This window comes from Rhinopithecus roxellana, chromosome 1 (genome assembly GCF_007565055.1).
Source record: "Rhinopithecus roxellana isolate Shanxi Qingling chromosome 1, ASM756505v1, whole genome shotgun sequence".
Lineage (NCBI taxonomy): Eukaryota > Metazoa > Chordata > Mammalia > Primates > Cercopithecidae > Rhinopithecus > Rhinopithecus roxellana.
In genome coordinates, this window is record NC_044549.1 from 13,295,183 (window position 1) to 13,314,847 (window position 19,665).

The 19,665-nt window shown below is 35.9% G+C and overlaps 1 pseudogene; it reads left to right on the forward strand.

Annotated features, from left to right (window-relative positions):
* Positions 1 to 16,258: 16,258 nt before the first annotated feature.
* On the forward strand, positions 16,259 to 19,058 carry LOC104677197 (annotated as a pseudogene).
* Positions 19,059 to 19,665: the final 607 nt, after the last annotated feature.

A 19,665-nucleotide genomic window follows, 5' to 3' on the forward strand; every position in this document is an offset into this window, starting at 1 on the left:
AACAAAATATAATCAAACATTCCAGTACTTAATTTACATTATCACTTAAGATATTATCAGTAAGAAGTAAGAGAGTGGGGCTACTGTGTGTATACCACAGACTATGCCGAATTATATCTAAATGTTATCTTCTGAATGCCTGCACCTGCTTGGAATGATAATATTTATGTATAACTCTTAATGCCTGTGCATTCATTGGCCAATATCTTCAGTCTTATTTATCAAATTTCTTTCCCTCAGTTACATGTAATTATATAGCTTTCTGAATATTCACTGTGGATTTTTGTTATTAATCTCTTCTAAGTTTCCTTCTGTGGAGGAAAAGGTTTCCATAAAATAAACTTTAAGAATCAGGAAAATGAGAATATGAATTCTGTAAAATAAAATAACTATATAGGTATTTACATGTACATATATGCAGATACATATGTATGTGTATATATGTAAATATACATATATGTAAATAAGATTAAAAGAAAAACATAATGGAAGTTTTTCTATTTAATATATTTAGGTTATACATAGGCAGAGTAACAACTACTGAAAGAAAAAATGCAAAACTTAAAAAAGTATGATACACCTAATGTAAATGATGAGTTAATGGGTGCAGTACACCAACATGGCACATGCATACATATGTAACAAACCTGCACATTGTGAACATGTACCCTAGAACTTAAAGTATAAAAAAAAGCACCTATATGAATAATTTTAAAAAATTGTGTTATCAATGGCCATTCCTTTTTTTCCGAATAGTAATATTTAAAAATACTTTTAAAAATATAAAAGCAAATGTTTTAAAAGAAAATAACCTATATTTACTTAAATGTGTATATTTACTATCTTCGGTTCAATTCCTAAAATTAGAAAGTATTCTTGCCTCTAACTGGATGAAACATGCAGGCTTTCAGTATTACATTGTTGCTGTTACCTTTAATTTAATTATGTTAGTGTACTGAAGAATTTTATAGATTTACTGGTTATTATTATAAATGTCATTTAACTCTGATGTTGGACATTAAAATGTCAGTTTTTTTGCTTTTAGGTTAATAAAATGTTTTTACTGAAACAAGAATGGTGATATAAAATGCACTGCATAAACCCACTTTGATATGCACATCATGTAATCACAGAAACTACTCCATAAACAATCTATTTAACTCGTTTCTCCTGACAGAGTTGTACTAGAAACTCTTACTTTTAGCATCATTACAGTGAGCAATATAAACTTACTGCCTAGTTTATTCTATATCAGGAAATTTCAGAATCTTTGAGGACTACAGAATCATTTCCTTCATTCCTACTTTGCTAGTGATACAATCATCTGTCTGATAGGATGGCTATTAGAGAAGATAGCAAAGTGGCTAAGGTATCTTCTGAGGCTGATAAAACATAGAGTGGCATCAGATAGTGACTGAGCATCATTATATAAAATTGGAATCCTGCACCCTAGAGACCTCTCACTTGGTCAGGTACATATTTATGCCTCCTGGCAATACTTACTTTCATGATAGGACAGAAAGCTTTAGTCTGCCAAATAATTACAGATTACCAGATTACTTGTGTTTTTGTTAAGTGCATCAGTATAAGTGTAAACATTAATGTGTAAACATGAGGAAACCAAAGATCCCCTGATTCTGATGAGGCAGTGTTAGTCATTTATAAGCAAAGTCAAGATCTCCTTCAGCCTCAATTACTCAATTAGAATGCCGGTGGTTGTTGCGGATGACTTAGTTCATAGCCACAGGAAAATAGAAGAAATGTACGAAAGAGGAAGAACTGGGGTGGGAGGGGAGAGGCAGCTACAATAGATGAAGGAATAGAGAAAATTTCTCAATCAACCTTTACTATATTTAATAATTAATTTTATGGAGACAGACTATTTTATGTAGTAGTCTGACTCTATTTTTGATGATTTCCTGCTGGCAAATTTTGAGCCTCGGCCCTCCCTCTTCCCCTTCTGCCTCTCTGACATGTGGGAAATCTGACAGGAATGCCCCTTCCTGCTTTGGTGATGGCAAGAAGTTCAAAGAACACAAGCTCCTGTCACACATGGAATCCTTACCATGGACCCACCCCTTAATCATCATAAAAACCCTGAAGCTAGTAACCTTATTTAGCTCTCTCAAGCCACCTTTGGACCTGCTTGGAAGGCCTGCCAGGTTCTCCCTGGAAAGCCGTAATAGGTAAGCAATAAACTCTTTAATACGCTTTTGGTGTGTGTGTGGTGCCATCATTCTTGACATCCAAACCTCATTTTGGGTAGGATTTCACCCTAATTCTATAAAGTGGCTACACAGAAATAAATTTGTAAGAAAAAAATCAATGACCAAGAAGTTGGTAGACATTTTCAATAATTTCAAATGATAGATGATGTCTAAATTATAATAAAATCATCGACTATTATCCTTTGCAATCATAGTAGTTCTTTTCATTTCTCTTTCAAATTTTATGTAATATTCTTGCCCAGTGGAGATCCTGATGAATATTAATGCTTTGCCAAGAAATATTCATACAACATTTAGCAAAATGACATATTTAAGAGAGAAAAATTACCATTTTCCTTATATATTAGTTTTTTAAGGCTGCTGTAAGAAGTTGGCACAAATTCAGTGGCTGAAAACAACAGAAATTTATTCTCTCACAGTTCTAGAAGTCAGTAGTCTGAAATCAGAGTACAAGCATGGAAGCTAAATTCGCTGTGGAGGCTCTAAGGGAGTTTGTTTTTTTCCTTGTCTCTGTTTTTTGTGGCTGTCAGCATCCCTTGACTGACTTTATCTCTTTCTGCTCTCTCCCTACCCACCCCCCCTTTTTTTTTTTTTTTTTTTTTTTTGACGGAGTCTTGCTCTATCACCCAGGCTGGAGTGCAATGGCACAATCTCGGCTCACTTTAACACCTGCCTCCCGGGTTCAAGCGATTCTACTGCCTCAGCCTCCCCGGGAGCTGGGATTACAGGCAACCGCTACCACACCCAGTCAATTTTTGTACTTTTGGTAGAGACGGGGTTTCACCGAGTTGGCCAGGCTAGTCTTGAACTCCTGACCTCATCATCTACCCGCCTCAGCCTCCCAGAGTGCTGGGATTACAGGCGTGAGCCACCCCACCCGGCCTCTGCTCTCTTTTATATCACCTTTTCCATTGCATGCCTGTATCCTCCTCTATGTACTCCTCTTATCTTCTACTGCCTACTTCTTAAAAGGACACTAGTAACTACTTTTATATCCCCATCGATAATCCAAGCTAAACTATGCTTCTCAAAGTCTTAACTTAATCACATATTTTTCCCTACAAAGTAATATACTCTTTTGCCATAGAAGTTATGTTTCTGAGGTTCTGGGGATTAGGATGTGGATATATATTTTGGAGGGTGCCACTACTCATTCACAACACCTTCGCTAATATCAATAGATACAAAAAAACAAGGAAGTTTTCCCCTGCACCAATGCCATGTTGAGACAGAGAATATCTGGACCTCCTCCTTCACTGAATTTATGGGAAAAATTCAGTTAATGTGATGAAACATAACAATTAGCATGGATTTACCCACATGACTTCAAAACTTATCTCATCTGTTTATGACCTTTTCCATAGTCTTTGATCATTGTAATGAACCACCTGGTATTCACTCTATAAGCCCTGAATTTCTGCACCCAGAATTCTTTTAGAACAGTTCCTTTAGCTTACAGTGTCCTTCTTTCTATCATTTAATGTTCATATTGTATTATCCTCTATGATTTGTTAAAAGGCCAATTGTTTAACATGTCTAACTAAACTATAAATTAACTAAGGGAGTAAGTTCTACTAGTCATTTTTTTCAGTACTAACATAATTCCTTTTACATACTGTTACATAAATATTTAATGAAGTGATGAGTTGAAAGTGTCAATTTTTTCTTAAAGCTACACATTTATTTCTGGACCACATCCAAAGCACTCCCTATCTTTGATTTTTATTCATGACTATACTAGATTTCCTATAGGACTGACTGCCTCTCATACTTGCTCTTTAGGCTGATTCCTTGGATCATCTTTAGGTTGAGTTAGGGTTTTCTAAGTCCTCAATTTCAAATACGTGATGTCCATATCTGTTGGATTACTAAGCATTCCCCTATAGGATTCTGACCTGATTCTTCCATTCTAAAAGTCTGAGTTCTCTTGAATCACAAAAACTTAAGTTTTAATATCATCTTTATGTCTCCCGCATATTCCTAGATTCAGATAAATGAGGTAGATTGGCTACATTTGCTAGTGAGATCAAACAGATTGTCCCATATCCAGCTCCTTGAACTTAGATCCCAACTGCTTGTCATGAAAAGAAATAGACCAACGCTTTTAAAAACAGAAACACACAAAATCCTTACTTCCATCTGCGGGGGAAAATTGGATGGCTATGTTGAGGCTAGAAGAGGCTATGTAGCATTACCTTGCTCTCATTGGGAACAATCCTTATTTGACCTTCATTCGTGTCATGGGCTCCCTAAAGGTGGAGATGTGTGGCTGCCTTCTTGTTGTGCAAGTTGTAGAGAAAACATCCTCCTTGCCATTAATGGCATTGGGTTCAGATAATCTGGGACCAATTTTCTCCTATGCTGCTGACTTACTTAATGACTTGGGCAAGTCACAGAATATCTCTGGTCCTCTATGTCCAGAGAGAGTTGGATTCAACGATAGAACTGACACTGTTCATGACTATTGTTTACACATGATATAATTTAATACTATTTACTTCATCCTAGACTCATTATATAGGTAATGTACCAAGCATTATGCTCCACGTTGTGATAAAGGAGACATAATTGCTTCACTCAAGAAACTCAGTTCCTCAGAGCCCAATGAATGAGACAGACAAGTAAGTAAATTGTTAGTAGCATAGATATTGTGGTGAGCATTATTGAGGTTTTAGTATCAGTGCATAGAAAGACATAATAGATGCCACGGAAAGATAAATAAAAAATAGTGAACATATTTAGGATAAGAAAATACTTGGAGAGAGATTGGCAAGTGATCTGAAATTTAAAAGACACTACCCAGATAAAGAAAGTAGAAGGATGGAATCTCAGGTAAAGGCATTAGAATATACTAAACCATGGAGGCTAGAAAATATGATACATGCAGAGAAGTAGTGTATTCATTTTTAACTTTCCAACAAATATTTATCGATGACTTATACTCCAGATACTAGTTATGCAATAATGTATAAGGCAAACAGTCTGTATCATCACAGATGGTACATCTCAGTGTTCAGAAGACAATTGCAGCTTACAGCAATTACTACCAGCTGTCAGTGTGAAGACTCAAGCCTGGGAAGAGAGGAAGCTATGGCAGTAGAAGGACAGAAATACAAAAACCTGATCTGCTGAACTAAGGGACTTATATTGCATTCAGTGGGCAATAATCACAAAGCAATAATAATTGATTATAAGCAAAGTGAAAATGTAATGAAATTATCTTTTTAAAATATCGCTCTGTGGATAAGAAAATAACAGATTGAAAGGAGATATTCCTAGAGAACAAGAAATGTATTACGAGACAACCACAAGAATCCAAGAAGTCAACTATGGATTTTAAGGTAAGATACTGAATATAAAGTTATTTTAAAAAGGGAACCCAAAAGAGTTGACAATACCTTGTCTTTAAAGTGTCATAGAAGAGTCTGACATGGGTGGCAGATTTTATTCATTTGATTATTCAATAAATACTTATTGTTATTACTAATAATCTAATAGTACAGAGCTAACATAGATTCTAACCATATATGAACAAAATCAACAAAAAATTTAGCTTGTATGAACCTTCTATCCGGTTTAGTGGAAATTAAACAAAAACAAGATAAATAAGTAAATTATATGTTTAGGTTATAAGTATTACAGAATATAGAGAAGGAAAAGGAAGATTGCTACTGATGGGGGGAGTTAAACTTTTAATAGAGTAGTCAGGGCAGGCCTTATGGAGAAGGTGATAATTGAGAAAAGACATGAAACAGATGAGAAAGTAAGTCATAAGCATATTTAAAAGGATATCATACAGAAGGAAGAAACTTTGCAAATGTTTTGAGGCATAGCATGTGTCAGGCATATTGAAGTAAATAGCAGCTTGAAGGCCGGTGTGGACAAGAATCAGGGACAGTGAAAGAGAGTGAGATGAGGTGAGTCAGAGAGCATGATCTTCAAGACCATCACGAGAAGTTTGGATTGTTTTCAGATAGGGAAGATTTTGTGCCAAAGAGTGACCCAAATATACTTCAATTCTAAAAGGAACATGACATTTGATCTGTCATAAATAAACAAAAAATCAAGCAAACATGCAAAAAATCCAAAGAGGCAAGAGAATATTTCAAGGCAAGAATTGACTGTGACTTGGATACAGTGGTAGCAGTAGAGATGGTAAGAATTACTTGTATTCTGGGTATATTTTAAAAGTAAAGCAAACAAGATTTGTAGTTACATTGGATATTCAATAATAATAACTTTGTATACTAATGTAAAGATACAGGGGAGAAATAAATTTGAAATAGTAGAAAAAAAGATAGGTAAGAGAATCAAGTGCACAACAAAAGAGTGTTTCCTTAGATAGAATCAGATAAGTTTCATCTTTAGAAATGGATTAGAAGGAAGAAGTATGACTATTGATTGTCGTAGGCTGATAGGTGGGTTCCTGTGAATCTAAGACAGTTCTCTTTGAATGATGTCACTTTATTTGATGAAACAGTAACGATGATTACTTGAGAGTGAAAATGTGAAATTATGTGTTGTACCCTGAGAAAAGAAGAAAAGCAATGCAATAGTCTGTATTAGTCCATTCTCACACTGCTATGAAGAAATAGCTGAGACTGGGCAATTTATAAAGGAAAGAGGTTTAATTGAATAACAGTTCCACATGGCTGAGGAGTTCTCAGGATAATTACAGTCATGGCGAAGACAAAGGAGAAGCAGGCACCTTCTTCACAGGGCAGCAGTGAGTACAAGCAGGGGAAATGCCAGATGCTTATGAAACCATCAGAACTCATGAGAATCACTCACTATCATGAGAACTGCATGCTGGAAACCACCCCTATAATCCAATTGCCTCCCCCTGGTCCTGTCCTCCCCACGTGGTGATTATGGGGATTATAACTCAAAATGAGATTGGGGTAGAGACACAACAAACCATATCACACTGTTTTGGTATATACTCTGGGGTTCACTGTCACATGCAAAGAAAATTTAGGACACAGACACACGCAAGGAGTCTAGGAGTGGAGGTTTAATAGGCAGAAGAGAATAGAAAGAGAAACAGCTTTCTCTATAGAGAAAGCAGTTTCCCAGCAGAAAGGAGGCAAACTCGCTGGATTTTATAATCCAGTTTGAGGAGGCAGTGTCTAATTTACATAGGGCTTATAGACTGGCTTGATCAGGTATGTCCTTTACATAGTGCACAGGGAAGGCTGGTCATCTCCCCAATCTTACTATACAAATGGGCTTTCCAGTTGATGGGTTCCATCTTGTCTGCTTCTTACTGTATACCTGGCTGGCAGAGAGGGGAAGATGGAGCTGCCATCTTGAACATATCTATTTCCTAGTTCCTGCTAGCATTTACCCATTCAGTCTCCCCACTTGCTTGTCTATGTTTGCAGATCAACTTTGCAGGTTGCTCTTTGTTAGGTAATGATTTGGGTCTGCTTTTCAGAAAAGCCATACTGAGGACTTGATTTCCATACACTTACTATCTGCCTAAGTAATTTCTTCTTAACTCCTGTGTCCTGTTCACAATAGCAAAGACTTGGAACCAACCCAAATGCCCATCAATGATAGATAGGATAAAGAAAATGTGGCTCATATACACCATAGAATGCTGTGTAGCTATAAAAAAGGATGAGTTCATGTCCTTTGCAGGGACATGGATGAGGCTGGAAACCATCATTCTCAGAAAACTAACACAGGAACAGAAAACCAAACACTGCATGTTCTCACTCATAAGTGGGAGTTGAGCAGTAAGAACACATGAACACAGGGAGGGTAACATCACACACTGGGGCCTGTCGGGGGAGCTATGGGAGGGATAACATTAGGAGAAACACCTAATGTAGATGACGGGTTGATGGGTGCAGCAAACCACCATGGCACGTTTATACCTATGTAACAAACCTACACATTCTGCACATATACCCCAAAACTTAAAGTGTAATAATAATACTAAAATATAGTTTCAAGACTTCAGAATTTGAATTGCATGTTTTGGTTCAAACATCTATTCTTTCTCCATAATATTTCTATGTCTCATGAATACTACGAAATCAGTCCTACCATGACTTCTGAAAATATATTTATTTCTTATTTAAATACAAACAATAGGATTTATGCTACAACCATTATAGAAACTATTAATATGACAAATGCCTGTGCTTTGTTGTCTACAAAAAAATGTGTTTTGCCATGGTCATGCTATATAAGGTATGGCTGTAGAGATGATTTACATAAGATATTCTGCCTAAACTTGCTGGTTGACATGAAAGGTTTTGCCTAATAAACAAATTGAAAATGCCAATAATGATTTTCAATAGATGTGAGAATAAAAAGACTAAACAAATTCAACACAGGCCAGATTTCCCCTGGGTGTTATTAACCCATAGATCAGCAGCTGAAGATAGATACAGGCCAGGCACAAGGCAGCAAATCAGTGTCATCCTAAGCATTGAAATGAACTCTAAAAGAAAAGCAAGACAGTAAATTGTGACCTTATCCCCTGGGTATTTACTATGTATGCAACTACACGCTCCAGAACTATATTACATCTATATAAAGAGCAGCCCTATGTTTGTGAAATCGTGTATGGAAAATTAGTATTTAGGAGTGGTATGAAATATTTTTCCAATCAGCACTTCCTTAACTATTATTTAAGTATACATTCTTCACAGTGAACATTTTACCTAAGCTTATAAAACAAGAGAATTTTATTACAATTTATCGCTGAGACAAATCACAAAAACACTTTCATAAAAAAAAAAAAAAACAGATGTATAGATGCTGCAGAGGCTGATGATAATACTACTTAAAACTGATGGTTCCTTTTTTTTCCTCGTTGCACACATCATTAAAGCAGTCCTATGAACATCAGCATTATTCTTCAAGGTTTATCACCATTTTCGTAGGTCAATTTAGGTTTCCTGGAAATATATTAACTTTGTAATTCAATATGAAAATCCATAGCAAGCTATTTGATTAAAATGTGTCCTATACTTCCCATATGTGTGTATTTTCTTTCTTTGAATCCCTTGAAGGAAGATTAATCTTAGAAACTTTCAAATTACTTTTAGTTTTTAAATTTTCAATTTTTTCAACCAGTTAACAAATTGGAGAAGAAAGGGGCAACATAAAGTCGTTCCTTGTTAACACATACTTTATGGTGTTAACACATATTTAGAGATCATTTGAAATTTAAGTGCCCGTTTATGGTCATGAAAATTATCTCTGAACATCTGTGTTCCACACACTCGGAGACAGTGAACATGGCGGTTTCACCTGGCTGGGGTTTAGATCTTATCCATACTCTCTCAACCGAATGCCCTTTGGTGCTAGTAATGGCTTTCCAATTTGTAAAGCCCTTTGCAGACATCAGGGCTTACAGAGGAGTGAAAGAGTGAAATGCAAGTAAAGAAGCAAAATATTAGTAAGAGAGAGAACATATTGTGAACATTTAGTTCCATATTTATATTTTATTTGATACCATTTTTCTATTTCATAAGATAGCCACACAAGGCCTCACTCAAGGAGGAAAGGTGATGGTTTGGTGTTCTCCTTACTCAATTAGGACAAACATAGCAGTTTATTTCATGAGTCAACTGTGCTAGAATCACCAGGAATACTTGTTAGGATGACCATATAATGCATCTTCCAATCCAATACCCTTTTGAGAGAGAAACAGGGGGCTTTGATAATGAAGCCGGGACACCAAGCTCAAGACAGTTCTGCTTTGTTGTCACCTGAGCTAAACTGCAGATTGCTCATTCCCACTCTAGGTCAAATAAATAAAAACAAATGCTTGGTTTAAAAGAGTAGAAAGAATTTGATATTTTCAGTATTCTTTCATAAAAGGGAGATAATCTGAAGAGGAGAAGAAATAATATGAAGGAGAATTTCAAAATTATAGCAAGAGGCTAAGGGCCCTGAGGTGCCGCCCACATGGTAGGACACACCTGACAATTTTTTGCACAGTGATGTCTACTGTTACAAATTAACTTATTGCCAGTACTAACTGTAATATGTATTTCTCTTCTTTGCATCCAAATATGAACTAAAATGTTTTTCAAATAGTATATTAAGCAATATATTTTAGAGAAGTGGTACTTTAAGATAAAGAGAAAACAGGGGTAGAATCCAAAATTCAGGAAAATGGCAAAGAAAAAATAAACTTTTTGAGACAAGATGCATAGTGGAAACTGAGAATGCAAAGGAAACAGGCTATTGGAACAATATGTGTGCTCAAGAGAAATATACACCTCCTCAGTATCATCAACAGCATGGTGGGGGCAAGTGAATTTCTCGAGTGGGAACCATTATAATAAAGGTCCACTCAAGTCTCAGGGACTTTGGTAACTTGAGTCACTTGAGTAACATTAATAATGTGAAGAACGTGCTCATGCATAAAACTTTTTTGTGTGATTTTACAAAGGTAAATCTATTAATGGTGAGAGAGATAGCTTAGAGCAACAGAGATTAGGACGACTAGTTAGTATGATATTGTGAAATATATATTTGATCCTCATCTTCTTGTTTACAACTTCTGAAATCTCCAGAATCTTCAAAGTGATAAGTGTCATTTGTATGCTGATGAGATGATGTATGGCTGGCAATCCCTCGATAGATTTGGAATGGGAGCTGGCCACCAGAAAAACCAAGGTGGGATTACACGGTTGGAACTTTCAGCCCTACACCCCAACTGTCAGGGAGGGGACATGGTGGTGCTGAAGGATATGTTGATCACCAATGGCCAGTGATTTAATAAATTATGCCTATGAAATGTAGCTTCCATTGAAAACCCAAAAGAATTGGGTTTGGAGAATTTCAAGATAGCTGAACGTGTGGACGTTCCTAAAGGGTGGCACACAAGGAGAATTACGGAATCTCCAAACTCCTTCCTCCATACCTTTCTGTATGCATCTCTTCATCTATACCTTCTGTAATATTCTTTATAATAAACTTGTCAAAATAAACAAGCATTTCCCTGAGTTCTGTGAGCTGCTCTTGCAAATTAATCGAACCTAAGGAAGGAACTATGGGAATCTGGATTTACAGCCAGCCTGTCAGATGCACAGGTAGAGCAACCTGGGGCTTGTGATTGACATCAGAAGTAAGGGGTAGTCTTTGGGGCTGAGCCCTCAACCTGTAGGATCTGAACCTATGCCCAGGTAGATAGTGTCAGAATTGAATTGAACTGAACTGGAGGAAACCCAGCTCATATCTGTTGCAGAACTGTTAGCTTAAGGTTAAGAGTAAACCTCTGCACACCTGGTATCAGAAGCATGTTGTGAAAGTGTACTAGGAGAAACACTTTGTTTTTCTGCACTCTGTCAGCAACTGCAGAAACATGAATGAATGGAAATAATTTACTGGGAGAGTATGACCAGAATTTATGGTAGAAATAAAAGAACTGTCACGTAAAGATTGATATGATCATCTCCACAAAATTCAAATAAAGTTATAGTACATGAAAGCTAATTAAATATGGATTAGAGAACATAGAAGGAGTCAAATATCTATATTTTTTATATTTAAATAAACAAGCTCATGATAGTTTCGGCGATAGACAAAGATACTTAATCTCTCTGTGCCTCACTTTTCATATCAGTAATATAGTTATTTAGTTCCTATAATTATTTGTAACAGTACCTGCCTTATAGGTCATTGCATTAATCATACATCAATATCATATATATGTATACACACATATATATATTCAATATAATACCAAGCTAAATAAATACTGGCTGACTGGATGTGAAGTTAGGGTGGTTTTGTTGTTATTATTATAAAATGATGTTTTTTCTTAAATGCAATAGGGCATCACAAAGTGAATAATGCTAATTACGTACATTTATCCAGCCCTTGCTATGTGCCAAGCCCTATCTCAACATTCTGTAACTATTACCTTGGTAAAGTGTGTTCGGTGCACCCGTGACCCCAACTAATTATTTTGGAAATCAGTAAATGCTTCGGTCATAAAGAGGCCTGGGTGAATATGAATAGATGAAAACACATCCATCTGATTTCCTTAAAAAAAAACAGCTACAACGCACAGGGCTCCTGATAGTGCAGCAGAGGCATTTCCTAAAAGAAGCACTGTGCTTGGTGGACTCAACTGCTCTACAGAGAGCAATGCATTTCCAATAACTCAACCTCAAACATGTCTCTCCTCAGTCATCTGTCTCTTTGTGTTATCTTTCTTTTGTGTGTTTCTGAATTCTTTTTTCTTTCCGTTTTACATACGCACACACCCTTTATGCCTACAGCAAACTGTATTTCCTCACATAGGAAACCTGGCTTTAATCCTAAGCCTCTCTTAAGATATATGAGTTCTCTTAAAGTTCTAAGACACAGTGATGTCAAGCATTTGATTGTCTGAATCACCTTTATTATCCAAGGTGTGATATTATAAGGTAATTGTAATAATAAAATCCTACACCATTCTAAATCATAGCTTGCCATGTGCCATTGGAAATAATAAACAAAATAGGATACTTATTATTTCCTAAATGACTCATTGGATCAATGTTTTTAGGCCACAAAAAAAGACTGGTATAAACCTATTTAACTGTGATGCCAAATGTAAATGACTATGATAGCAGTCACTGGTGACAAATGATACTGTCAATGCAATCCATGATAATTAATTTTGTATCTGTGAATGTATATAAGTTGATATTGACCTGACTTGAATACAAAAATCCCTTCTGAATTATTCAGCTATAGTGGGAAGCAAGGCACATGAGCTACAAAAATTTGTTGATCCAAAGTATATTCTGAAATAATTACTTCAGATTTTATTGACCCCAGCCATTACTCAGTGTTCACTCTACGACTCCAACTGAAGTTTTTTCTTAGAATTCTCAATGAGGCTGCATTATTAAAACATGGCTTTAAGTTTCTTATCTTATAGGGTGATGCTATGAAAGGCATTAGTATAACAGATTAAGGAGGGCATGTCTTATAAAAGCAAATCACTAACCTTTCATGTCTACTTCTGCACTTTGTGTGCTACAATGCTCCCTAGATATTAAAAAACAGTAAATCAAATGGGCTGTTCACTGTGAGGAAAGATCAATTTTTTTTTTTTTTTAGCAGATTCCCACAGATAGCCAAAGAAACTCACTCAATACATTTTTATATGAAGCTCTTAAATATCAATACGAATCGTATGTATCCAAAGGAGAGGCTAAATCAAGAAAAACGTTAAGCAATGCTGACATTTAGGAGTTTTCCTGATAGCCATCACGAATAGAATTAGTCTGTTACAAAATCAGTCACAAAGAAAGCCTAAATTTAGACTTTCTAAATTAAAAAAAAAAATCTACTGGAATAATAAAAAATGCTAATATCATTCTTAGATGTTACATAAAGTGTACCCCATTAGAAACACCACCACCGAAAACAAAAAGACCTTTCAAATTTTCAGACACTTCCTCAGGTAGCAAATTATAGAAATGTTGTCATAATTTTCAAAAAGAACTAGGAATTCTTTTTGAGTTTAACATTGTAGATTGCTTCCTTTTATTTGAATATTTTCAATATGCCCATTTCATTATATCATATTTTTCTGAGAACAGATAATATTAAATCCTCTAATTCAGAGAGGGACTAAAATTCTATTCTTAGTCTCCATTATAAAAGTGAAAACTTCTATAAATCTGTTGGATCCAGGATCTTAAAATTAAATATTTTACTTTACATTTCAGATGTTAATGATTACTTTCATAGAATTAATGTAATGTTTTTATTAGCAACTTGAAATTATGTGACTGTTTCAAAGGCTCTTACATCACATTACAATTTTTAAATATCTATAAAATCTTTTAGTAGTCAATTCAACAACCATTATGATGAAACATACTGTATTTGCTACATTAAATCAACCTCTACTTTTAGAGAGGGTCATTCTCTATTCTTGAATGGTTCTTCCTAGTACATGCATACCTCATTTTATTACACTTCAATTTATTATGCTTTGAAAATATCGCATTTGTTACAAATTAAAGGTCTGTGGCATCCCATGTCGAGAAAGTCTATGAGCACCACTTTTCAACAGCATGTACTCTCTTCATGTCTCCGTTTCACATTTTAGTAATTCCTGCAAATTTTTAAAATGTTTTCAATATTATTATATGTGTTATACTGATTTGTGATCAGTGATCTTTTTCTACTATTGTAAATGTTTTGGGTTCCCCATGAACCACATCCATATTAAGATGACAAACATAATCAATAAACGTTGTGCGTGTTCTGATTACTCTGCCAATCAGTTCTTCTCTCAACTCTCTCCTACTCCTTGGCCCTTGTTATTTCCTGACACAAAATTATACTGAAATTAGGCTAATTGATAACATTACAAAGATGCTTAACAGTTCAGGTGAAAGGAAGAATTGTACATCATTTACTTTAAATCAAAAGCTAAAAAAGATGAAGGTTAGTGAGGAAGTCATGTTATAAGTGAAGATAGGGTGAAAGCAAGGCTTTCAATGCCGGTAAGCCAAATTATGCATGCAAAGGAAAATTTCTTGAAGGAAATTAAAAGTGCTACGCCAATAAACACATGGATGATAAGAAAGCAAAACAGCCTTATTGCTGATGTAAATTTTTAGTGGACCAGATAGAAGATCAAAGCAGCCACAACATTCCTTTAAGCCAAAACCTAATCCAGAGCAAGTCCTTAAATCTCTTCAATTCTATGAAGACTGAGAGAGATGAAAAGTTGCAGGAGAAAAGGCTGAAGTTAGCAGAGGTTGGTTCATGAGATTTAAGGGAAAAAGCTTTGTCCATAGCATAAAATTGCAAGAGAAGTAAAAAGTGCTGATGGAGAAACTATAACAACTTGTCCTGAATACCTAACATAACTGATGAAAGTGGCTATGCTAAACAATAGACTTTTCAATGTAGAAGAAACCACCTTGTTTTAGAAGAATGTCATCTAGGACCTTCATAACTAGGGAAGAGAAATAACTGCCTGGCTTCAAAGCTTCAAAGGGAAGTCTGACTCTTGTTAGAGGCCAATGCAGCTGATGACTTTAATGTGAAGCCAATGTTCATTTACTATTCTGACAATCCTAGGCCCTTAAGAACAATGCTAAATCTACTCTGCATGTGTTCTATAAATGAAACAAAGCCTGGATGACAACACATCTGTTTACAGCATGGTTTACTGAATATTTAAGCCCGCTGTTGAGACATAGTGCTTAGAATAGAATTTTTTCAAACGATTACTTTTCATTTACAATGCACCTGGTCACCAAGAGCTCTAGTGGAGATGTACAAGTAGACTAATGTTTTTGTGCCTCCTAACACATCTATTCTGCAGTCCATGAGTCAAGACATAATTTGACTTTCAGGTCTTATTATTTAATAAATATATTTTGTAAGGCTACAGCTGCCATAAATAGCAGTCACAGTGATTCCTCTGATAGACCTGAAAAATCACTTAAATCTGCAAAGTAAATTGGAAATCTCCTGGAAAGGATTCATTTTCCTAGATGCTTAAAAACATTTGTGTGATTCATTTAAGGACAAGTATCAACATTAACAGGAGCTTAGAAAAAGAGGATTCCAAACCCCATGGTTGACTTTGAGAAGTTTAAGACTTGAACCGAGGAAGTAACTACAGATCCGGTAAAAATGTCAAGGGAACTAGAATTAGAAGTGGAATCTGAAGATGTGACCGAACTACTACATCCTCGTGGTAAAACTTGAACAGATGAGGAGTTGCTTCTTACAAATAACCTAAATAAGTGGTTTCTTTGGAGATGAAATTTATTCCTAGGAAAAAAGCTATGAACATTATCAAAACGACAACAAAAATTACATAATTTGGGCCACGTCCTTTAAATATGGCTTTCCCAGGTGAGCGCGACAATGTGAGGAGCGGGGAGGAGCGTGTGTGGTGTGTGGCCGCCACCTGGGCAAGAGAACCGCAAACCATGAGTTGAGTAAATTCTGGAGGGATCCTGCCTCCATTGGAGCCTTTGCAGTCAGGCGGCTGTGAACTGTGAGCTAGAGTGAAGCAGAAATCTAGGAAGATGAGCTCCAAGATGGTCATAAGTGAACCAGGACTGAATTAGAATATTTTCCTCAAAAATGGCCTTAAGACATTTTTCTCTTGAGAAAGTTATAAAGATCATTCCATGGCCCCAAGTTTAAAAGAACTATGTGTTTTATCAAACAGCGAGCAGAGGAGTTATGTGGACTTGTTGATTAAATATGCAAAGATCCCTGCAAATTTCAAAGCTGTTGGAATAAATACAAATGACTACTTGCACTCTTTCGATATGAAAAAAAAAAAAAATGTGAATGAAGAAGTGACTGGGTTCCTAAAGTTTTTCCAGAATTCTGCCAGGAAATGTGCACAGGATTATAATATGCTTTCCGGTGATGTTTGCCTCTTCACAGAGAAAATTTCAAGAGCTTGCATTGAACAAGTGGAAAATGTACCTAGAATTCCATACTCTCCACGAGGTCACCAGCTTAATGGTATTCTTCCTATTCAAAATAGAGATGGAATTAAAGTCAGAAAAACTCTTCCTGCATTGGGCAAGGTAAAATATGTGAAAACAGTATTTCCCTCAATGCCTATAAAGTTGCAGCTTTCAAAAGATGATATATCTACCATTGAATTGCCAGAACGAACAGCTGAAACTATGCATTATGATATTAGAAAAGATCCAAATGCAGAGAAGCTTGTTTCAAGACATCACCCTCAGCTAGCTCTAACTAGTCAATCATTATTTACCTTATTAAATAATCATGGACAAATGTACAAACAACAGTGAGAACATCCAGTATTGATTCAAGTAATACCTGTTGCAGGTTCAAAACCAGTTAAAGTAATATATATTAATTCACCACTTCCCCGAAATAAAATAACTATGAGAGAGAGAAATCAAATCTGTCATGAAGTTCCATTAAAATTTATGATACCCAAAAACACATCTGTTCCAGTATCTGCAGTCTTTATGGACAAACCTGAAGAGTTTGTGTCTGAAAAGGACAAGTCCCGTGAAGTCAATGAGTGCTGAAACATTGAGACTCTTGAAAACTTGTATCTGGATTTTGACGATGACGTCACAGAACTTGAAACTTTTGGAGTAACCACCACCAAAGCATCAAAGTCACCAATTCCAGCAAGAGCTTCCACAGTACCTAACATGGCAGATGCTCCTGCAGCCCCCAAAGCAGTAACTACATTTGTGGCACCAAGTGCACCAGACATTACTGTTAATTCTAGAAGTTTATCTCAGATTCTGATGAAACAATTGCAAAAGGAGAAACAATTGGTCACTGGTATGGATGGTGGCCCTGAAGAGTGCAAAAATAAAGATAATCTGGGATTTGAATCATCTGGTGATAAGGTATCAAATTCTGACAAGTCTTTGAAGCAAGATAGTGACTTGAAAACATCTGATGCCCTACAGTTAGAAAATTCTTAGGAAATTGAAACTTCTAATAAAAATGATACAACTGTAGACATGGTACATGCTGATGGTGAAAGACCCAATGTTCTGGAAAACCTGGACAACTCAAAGGAAAAGACTGTTAGATCAGAAGCAGCTAAAACTGAAGATACAGTTCTCTTCAACTGTGATACAGATGAGGAGTGTTTAATCATTGATACGGAGTGTAAAAATAATAGTGATGGAAAGACCGATGTTGTGGGTTCTAAGTTAAGTTCTAGACCAGTTAGTCCAAATTCTTCCTCAGGACAGGCTTCTGTAGGAAACCAGACATACTGCTTGTAGGCCTACAGAGTCATGTGTTTTGTAAAAAAAACTTATCAAATGAGTATATAAAACATATGATCCAGTTGGAGAAATTTTTAAAATGCAGGATAAGCTCTTAAAGCCAATTTCCAGAAAAGTACCCCAATTGTCCTTAATGAATTTAGAAAATTCTAAACAGTCTTCTGTTTCTTAGCAATTGTCTGTTCCTTCAGATAGCTCTAGTTGACTGAAATCTGGTTGGCCTTCTGCATTTCAGAAGCCCAAAGGACGATTGCCCTATGAACTTCAGGACTATGTTGAAGATACATAGGAATACCTAGTTCCTCAAGAAGGAAGTTTGTTTATAATTTATTTAGCCTGCAAGACCTGTTGTTTCTCATGTTGCCACAGTGTCCAGAGGATAGAGACAAGACCATGTTCTAAAAAAAAAACAGAAGAAAATCAGAAGACAATTTCCATTTTATGTACTATCTAAAGTAGAGTATCAAGCTTGTTATGGAGTTGAAACTCTGATTGAAAGCGAACTTCGTCACTTATGGACTGAAAGTTTATTGCATTCCAGCAGCTCATTTTATGTTGGGCATATCAGTGCTTTTACTTCAAAGCTTTTTCTACTGGAATAAATTACCTCAGAAGAATTAAAAGAAAAGCTTTCAGCATTCAAGATTTCCAATTTATTTAACATCCTCCAACACATTCTAAAGAAATTAAGTAGCTTGCAGGAGAGTTTCTACTAGTTATATCATGCAGCAGAAGATTCTTCACTCCTGATCTATAAGGTCTGTGATGGAAAAGTTACTAGGACAGCATACAATTTGTATAAAACCCATTGTGGCCTTCCTGATGTATCTTCCAGTCTCTTAGGTCCCTGGGTCCCATTAGATCCCAGCCTGTTATTACCATATCATATCCATCATGGAAGAATACCTTGTACTTTTCCACCTAAATCACTGGATATCACAACACAACGAAAGTTGGTGGAACCAGAATGCCTATACGCAGCCACAGGATTCCAGTTTCCATAGAAGCCAAAAGCAGTTGCTTGCCTGCTCAGCAAGCTGAAACTGAAGGAGTACTTCCAAATAAAAGAAAAATAACTTGAGGACTGAACCATGGAAAATTAAATTAAAAAATAGTTATAGCAATGTTTAATGTAGAAAAGTTTGAGGGAAAAATACGACTAACAGATCAGTAGGTAAGAGGAACATTTTTCCTGTAGTATCCTGAAGAGTTCTTAGAGTGCCTAGAAAAAATATGTTGGCTGTGTGAAGGAATGCTTCAACTAAAATGGAATGTTATGCTTTTCACCCTTAAAGTCCGAGGAGGATCTTGATATGTTTTAACATTACCATGGCAGGGAAATATATAAAGAAGAAAAATATTTTTACATTAAACCTTTCCTAAAAATTATGAATAGAAAAATAATTTGCCCTTTTTTATCAAGAACAACACTGTTCTGATAGACTGACTGTTGAGACTGACTCAAAAAGTTAAATATTGCCAATGTTGAAGATAATTATGAGCATTGCAAACCTTGTTTCTGACCCATTTTGACGGTGTCTATATACTCCTTTAAAATGATGAATGCTGCAAGTTAAAATTACATAACTTAGTTAAGAAAGCAGTGGAAGGGTTTCAGAAGATTGACTCCAATTTTGAAAGACGTTTTACTGTGGGCGAAATGCTACCAAACATCATTGCATGCTACA